The sequence below is a fragment of the Puma concolor genome, chromosome D2, assembly GCF_028749965.1.
Source record: "Puma concolor isolate L17-30 chromosome D2, mPumCon1.1.hap2, whole genome shotgun sequence".
In the NCBI taxonomy this organism is placed as follows: domain Eukaryota; kingdom Metazoa; phylum Chordata; class Mammalia; order Carnivora; family Felidae; genus Puma; species Puma concolor.
In genome coordinates, this window is record NC_141677.1 from 68,577,615 (window position 1) to 68,585,038 (window position 7,424).

Consider the following 7,424-nt stretch of genomic DNA (forward strand, 5'->3'; position numbering starts at 1 on the left):
TCCTGTATCCCACACTGCACTGAGGAGCAGTAAATTTTCTAACAGAGATGGGAGATCAGGAGTCAAAGCATGAAATCACAAAGAGAAATACCCTGTTTCCCTGGGACTCGCTGAAGTATTCCCAACTTTGGAATGGCCATGCTCGCCTCCTGTTGAGGTCTGAGAGTCGTAGCTCAAAAGCCTGGCGGGGCATAGGGGGTATCCTGTCTCGTGATGACAGGTCCTGGGAAGGCAAAGGCCCCTCCCAGAATGCAGGATCCTCCTTTCTTTCAGGAAGGTGATTCTGCACATGAGATCTTTGTTGGCCCCTCCCTGCTCTGGGCTGGGGAGGAGATCTGTACCACACAGGGGGCCCAACCCTGCTTTCACGGGTGAGGAACCTGAGGGGAAGTGACTCACCCAAGATTACAGCCAAATGAATCCTAGGGGGAAATCACACCTCGTATTTCAGAGTTGGACAGAGTTGCGTCCAAGTTGTGCTGTCCGATCCTGGATATACAACCGATCTTCCTGAGATCCACATTCATCCATATAAAAAGAATACCTCCTTTTGCAACACTGTTGTGAAGATGAAATTACTGTTTACCATGCTGGTCTGTGGTAGGTCATCAACTATCATCCTGCGAGCCCTCCCCTCCCCCTCCCCCCACACAGAGTTATTAGTCATTCATTCCCTTCTCTGTCTGGTTCCCACAATACTCGTATTACTCCTTTTGGGGCACTTTCCATTATTTTATTATAATAATTTGTAATATTAGATGAAGATGTCTCTTCATCTCTGTGAGTACCTTTAGGGTTAGATCAAAGAGGATCAAACCCCCATTCCATTTCTTTTCTCATCCCAGCCTGAGTCCCTAAACTCACACACAAGTGCCCATGCACACACACCCCCAATCCATTCTTAATAAGATGGCCGACATTGTACATCATTGGCCAATGGTGGCAGAGGTGGCATCAGTAAAGTTGGGTACAAAGCCCTTGGCCTTCTGGTGTTGACTTCTCCACTGGGGGAGGGGGACCTGCCCCCTCTTCCTCAGCATCCTGTGTTCTTCTGTTCTCTCTCCTCCCTCTCATTTCCCCACTAAAATAGGAAAATGGCCCATAAGCCTTCAAGGAGCCAAACAGGGTGGTAAGGGCTGGGTTCGGTTTTAAACTTTTAAATAAATTGAAGTGTTCGAGCTGAGTGCTTCTCAAAGTATGGTCCTGGGACCACACTCATTAGCATCACATAACAGGCTTGCTGGCACACAGTTTGTGGTCTGAGTCAGAATCAGGTAGTGGGAACCTGGAATCTGCATATTTATGAATCCAAAGTACATCTCAGACTGAAGTTTGAGAACAGATGGATTGAGTCTCAGGCTCTACATTTTGGGGGACTAACCACAGGCTACAGAAAGAGTTAAGAGGGGATAGACGCACTGGCCTCCCTTTAATCCTCAGAAATGCCCCACAATGAACACACTGATAATGAACTTGGCTTCTTTGAAGCAAATGGGATGTCCAGCTCACCTTTGTTCTTCCTCATCGTTGTGTAGTGTTTGCTGTTTATATTTAAACACAAAACAAAACAAAAAACTTGAATGTAGCTTGAGGACCAGCCTTCTACATGATGCAGGTAAGTCACTGATGTGAACTCAAGGGCACCAAAGAGACCTCCCTGCCCTCCCAAACTCTCCCCCAACATGCTGGCCCCGCGTCTGAAATTCCATCATAGGTACTGCTAATGTTCTTTGAGTATGGCTTCGTGTTTTGGGGGTCCCCAGAAATGTTCCTAGGAGTGCCGGCTCAGCTGTGATCCATTGTTAAGCTACACATAATGACGCCCACAGCTTTTCCTAACTCCCCCACTGCTGTGTACTGTTGGTGTTCTGCATAGTGTTCTGAAAGCCAGATGACGTGCCTGTCCCTCTCAGGCTACTTTCTAGATTCTTCATTGTATAGTAAGCTAACATGACCAGAAAATTACAATCATGCCCATCTACCTTAAAACAACCATTTTTATTCTGTAATGCTTTTCTACAGTCACTATCACTGTGCACCTAAGACTTTACACACATGTCACCAAGGCCTGCAAGCTGTTTCTAGGTTCTTCCTTTACCTGATACTATTTCCTCTGCACATCTCTCCACGCATCCACTTAGACTTCACTATTATCCTTGTTGATGGTGAAGTAATGTCTCATTAGTTTGACAAAGCAAACTTTGCTTAACTGACCCTGTTTGGTTGGGCATGTGGGCAATTTCCAGATTTTCATCATTCTGAATCACACTGCTATAAATATCTTTATACAAATGGCTTTTTAACTTTTGACCAATTTCCTGGAGACAGCTTCCCCAGAAGGGCATTTCCCAGGACCCTATTGGATTTTGAGCTCCTGGAAATCAAGAACTACACTTACTGTTTCCCTGACATTTTGTATCTCCTATGCCTACTTTTCAACCCCCTATCTCACCCAGGACAGAAATGTGTCCATCTGCATCTGCTGAGGAGGTTTCTGCATCTGCTGTCTGAAATTGCGGGGAAGAAAGAGAGTAGCCCTATCTTTCCTACTGTCCTTCTAGAAAGGAACTGATCATCTTTATTCAAGAAATACATGAATCCTTGAAGGACTCAATGGCTGGGACATTGTCCGATGGTGGTTGGGAGGCCACTTCCAGCAACTGCTGAAGGAAGGACCCTCAGTGCACTAGGCTGGCTGCCCACGTGTCAGCTTCAGAGTTTAACTTGGTTAGTTTTCCTTGAGAACCGTTGTGGGTCCTTTTATTTCCTAGAAGTAAGTGATGAGGACAAGGAGAGGTTTTTCACCCCAGAAAAAAAAGGCTCCTGGACTGAAAGAGCCCAAGACCCCAGCGTTGAGCAAAGGTGAGGTCTGAGTTATTTCTAGGAGATCAGGAACATTTCATTTTAAGCTATATGCATTCAATAAACAGATTATCAGGAATTAATTTCCCGTTAGTGGGACTCCTCATGGGTCATAAGTGCTGTAACAGCTCTCATACTGGGGACAACATGGGCCCTTGGAGTCCCAGCCTTGCCACTCACCCACTGTGTATCAAAAGATAAATCACTGACCTCAACAATTTCCTTGGAAGCTGTGCAGTGGGAACAGTGCTGGTCCTCAGGGGTTCTACAGAGTCACTGTGAGGTTCAACCATGTATGCATGAAAGTGCTTCATAAACACTAAGCAAATGGCATGGATTTCTGTTGTTTATTAGTATTTGGATTACTGTCTTCGGCTAATTGGAGAATACTTCTCTTGTGCTTTTGAATGGGGCTATGACCTGTGTCTTTGCTTAGAGCATCAGGTAATTGAGTTTAACAGCTCAACCTAGTCAAGAAAAGTATTATTTCAATCATCATGTATTGAATGTTACTTTATGCATAAGACACTGAACTTCCTCAGGAAAGAGGAGAGTCTGGGTACCAGACTCTTCCCCATCCATTACTTTATCCATATTACATCCTGTATGATAGAAAGTATTATTCCCAAGTAATGGAACAGAAATGACTTGCAAAATGTCCTATCTCTATACATGCCAGGGCTGAGATTTGAACTTTGTTTGTCTCTCTCCAGGGCCTATCCCCTTGCCCCAATATCTTGCTCTCTACCTGTCCATGGGGTCTTTAGTCTAGATAATAATGGATCAAGGCATATAGATAGTAAGTATGGGAGGAAGGAGAAAGTACAATAATAGTTTGCTACATGCATCGGTTAGTTGTTGCTGCATAACAAACGACCCCAAAATTTAGTGGCTTAAAATAATAAGCATGTATTTAGCTCTTAAGTCTGTGGGTTGGCTAAGTGGTTCTTCTGGTCTATGATGGCCTCACTCATGCTCCTGTGGTTAGTTGTGGGTTGCCTGTGGGTTGACTCATTGATCATGGTTGGGCTTTCTCACATGTCTGGGGCCTCAGCTAGAACAATAGGGCTAACTCAGCTCTGCTTCATTTAGTCTCTTATCCAGTAGGCAAGCCTGGGCTTGTTCTAATGGCAGAGGCAGGATTCCAACAGGACAGAAGTAAGACTACTTGGGGCGTAGGCTCAAAAGTGGCCCACTGTCATTTCTGCTGGCCAAACAAAGAAAGAAGCTGGCTCTGTTTCAAGGAGTGGGAGAGTAGATTCTTATTCCTGATGGGAGCCCCTACAAAGCCACATTGCAAAGGGCTAGATGCAGAGAGGACGTTAACTGAGGCCGTCAATGCAATAAGTCTACAGTCCAATAGTTCTGTTCTACATATCTTATCTACATTTGGGTATGTAATCCTCATAACACCTGTATGAAATGGGAACTTTTGGTAGCCTTACTTTACAGGTGGGGACATTGAGATACAAACGAATTCAGCAAATTTACCCAGAGTGGTACAGCTGCTAAGCGACAGAGGCAAGATGAGAACCCAGAACCCACTCTCTTAGCCATTCATGTCTCATAGTCAGGTGTGTTCACGGCACAGTCCTTCCCTGGGGAGGGACAGAAACCAAAGCCATCAAGGGAGACTGGACAGGTTACACATCCCTCAATGCCTGATTGTGCAGCTCTAGCAGGTGGTCAGGTTGGCCAACTTACGTAACCAGGTTCTCCTGAGGAGGCGCTGAGGGAAGAGAGGTAAGCAGTCCTGGAGGGATAGCACAGCTCAGCCTGGAGCATCGACCCCCAGATCACTGAAAGTGCTTGTTTTGTTGCATTTAACTTTTTAGAAAGGTCCCCTGCCTGGGACTTCCCGTGTCTGGCTCCGTCTGCGAGCTGTTTGTCTGGGAAGAGCTGGGAAGCCCTTGGACCTCAGAGGCCCGGACTGCCACGTCAGCTCAGTATTGTCACAAAAATAGCCCTTCTCAGGGAAGGCAGGTACTTCCTCTGGCTGTGTTTCCACCCCCCACCCCCACCCCCCCCACCCCGCCCCCTGCAGCCCCGCCTGGCCCTCAGAAGAAAAGAGACAAGAAGCACAAGCAATGGGGCCGGGGGTGAGGGGGCTTTATGGGGACTCAGCAGTAACAAAAGGAGGAAATGAATATGCAGTATTAGTAATTACACTGTACACATCCCAATTTGTATTTCAATATGTCATTTCCATAATAAAACTGCCAAAGCAGTAGCTAATGACACGGACTCATGTCAGGGAGTTGGCAGAGGAAGGGAGGACAGGGGCTTTCTTTTCCCTAATAACAAAATTGCCTTCAGTGAGAAACTCTTTCATGGCAGACGGCTGTTTCCAAGGTAGATGTATTCCAGGAGAAGAGGCTGCAACCCAAGCCTTCTATGGAAAAGGAGCCACGGTTGGCTGGCCAGCTGTTGGGAGCTCCCGGAGTGCCATAACCGTATGGAGTTGTATTCCAGGGAACAGAGGCAGTCTGTGGGACCCTCAGGCCAGAGAAGAACAAACTGAGATGGGCTTTGGGCTTTGGAAAGCCCATAAGATAAAAGTATGAGCTCGCAACAGCCTTGCGAATCTGACCATGTGGTCCAACCCTCCCCAACCCACCCTATGGCTGAAAACCTCTGCACCATTGCACCTGCTGTTTCTTCCACGTGAAGTGCCCTTTCCCCTTTGCCTACCTGCTTGTTTGTTTGAATTCAGTGTATGGTCACCTCCCTAAAAGCCAGCCCCGACCACCAGTCCTTAGCGTCAGATTCTTGTTCTGGAGGGATCTGCTCTCCCTCTCCCAGATTCAGACATCTGCAGCACTTGCCCAATCCATGCAATTGTCACTTCTCTTTCCCCCCTGTCCCCCTGGACTGTAAGCCCCTGGGGGGCAGAGAGCCCCGGTGGCGGGGGGGGGGGGGGTTGAAGCAGGAGTTGCAGGGCCCTTCTGAGAAAGGAGTTGGGGAGCAATTGCCACAACTTTCTTTCTCCACCTCCCCTGATGGCCAGGTGAGACTTACCTGGCTTTGTCCCAAACTCATTTCCTCACTTAGAGATGGGATAGAGTGTGATATTCAGGAAAAATAACAGAATAAGTGTCTGGGCATGAAAAAATTAATAGTGCCCATAATTGTATGGTGCTTTCCCAATTACAGAGCTCTTTGTGGACGATTTCAACGGATTCTCTCATAACAACACTGTGAGGTAAGCAGGCATGTATTATAATTATTCTTGTTTCACAGAGAGGAAGCCAAGGCTACAAGAATAAGTGATCTATCCAAGGTCACAAAGGTGTGTGTGTGGAGCTAAGACCTGAGCCTGGGTCTTCAATTCCAATTCCAGAGCTCTTCCCACCAATATGAAATGTGTCTGAGGTGGTTTCATAAAGTAAACTGGTCATCCAGCTCTGATGTTATCATAGCATTGGAACCAGAGGGCTCCAGTTACCGTTAGCTCATATTTTTTTGAAGAAACCAATACAAAAAGATTTGAAATAATATCTATAGGAAGAACTTGCTTTTTCTCAACTCGATATTGGGTGAATGCTCTTTAGAAATACCCTCTCCTGAATTTGTTATCTTAGAGCCAGAAGTTTTGGCCAGAATAAAAGAAAACAAAGGATGTTCTCTAGCTGAGAGTCTCCTCAAACACTAGCTTTTTAAGTGAAAGAATTACATAATCTTCGTTCAATCTTTAATCCCTCAAGATCTCCCTTTTCATCCATCGTCTTGTCCCCTCCAAGCAAAATCACACCGAAGCCCTTTATTTTATTATAAAAGATAAAGCAAAATCAACCAATAAGCAAATAAGAAACATGTCCCTTCCACTCCATTTTCCTTTTCTGTTCTGCCCTAGACTTCTAGAAAGGTCTTTCTCCAGGTCTCCACATCTTTCTCAAGTCCACTTGTCTGCTCCATCTGCAAAACCACCTGCTTCATTTGAACCTCTTCTTCTCCATCCTGGACTATCAGCCTCTGGAGGGGTTTCCCATCTTTAGGCTCTCTCTGATGCTCACAAGATAAGACACCCCCAGCCCCCATGTTACAAACAGTCCCTACCCATGACTCAGCCAGGTCCAAGTTTCTTTTTTTTTTTTTTTTTTTTTTTTTTTTTTTCAACGTTTATTTATTTTTGGGACAGAGAGAGACAGAGCATGAACGGGGGAGGAGCAGAGAGAGAGGGAGACACAGAATCGGAAACAGGCTCCAGGCTCTGAGCCATCAGCCCAGAGCCTGATGCGGGGCTCGAACTCACGGACCGCGAGATCGTGACCTGGCTGAAGTCGGACGCTTAACCGACTGCGCCACCCAGGCGCCCCAGCCAGGTCCAAGTTTCTAACGTGGTTTAATTAACAGGCCTGCAGTGCGCAGAAAAAGGGCTACGTCCTAAGATGTCTGTCCCCTAATCCTTGGGACCTGTGAATAAATTACCTCTACATCTACTTTGCAGATGTGATTAAGCTAGGGATCTTGAGCTAGGGGGATTACCCTGGATTATCTAAGTGGGCCCAATATAACCTCAAGGGTCCTTATAAGTGAAAAGGGGAGGCAAGAGAGAGAAAGAT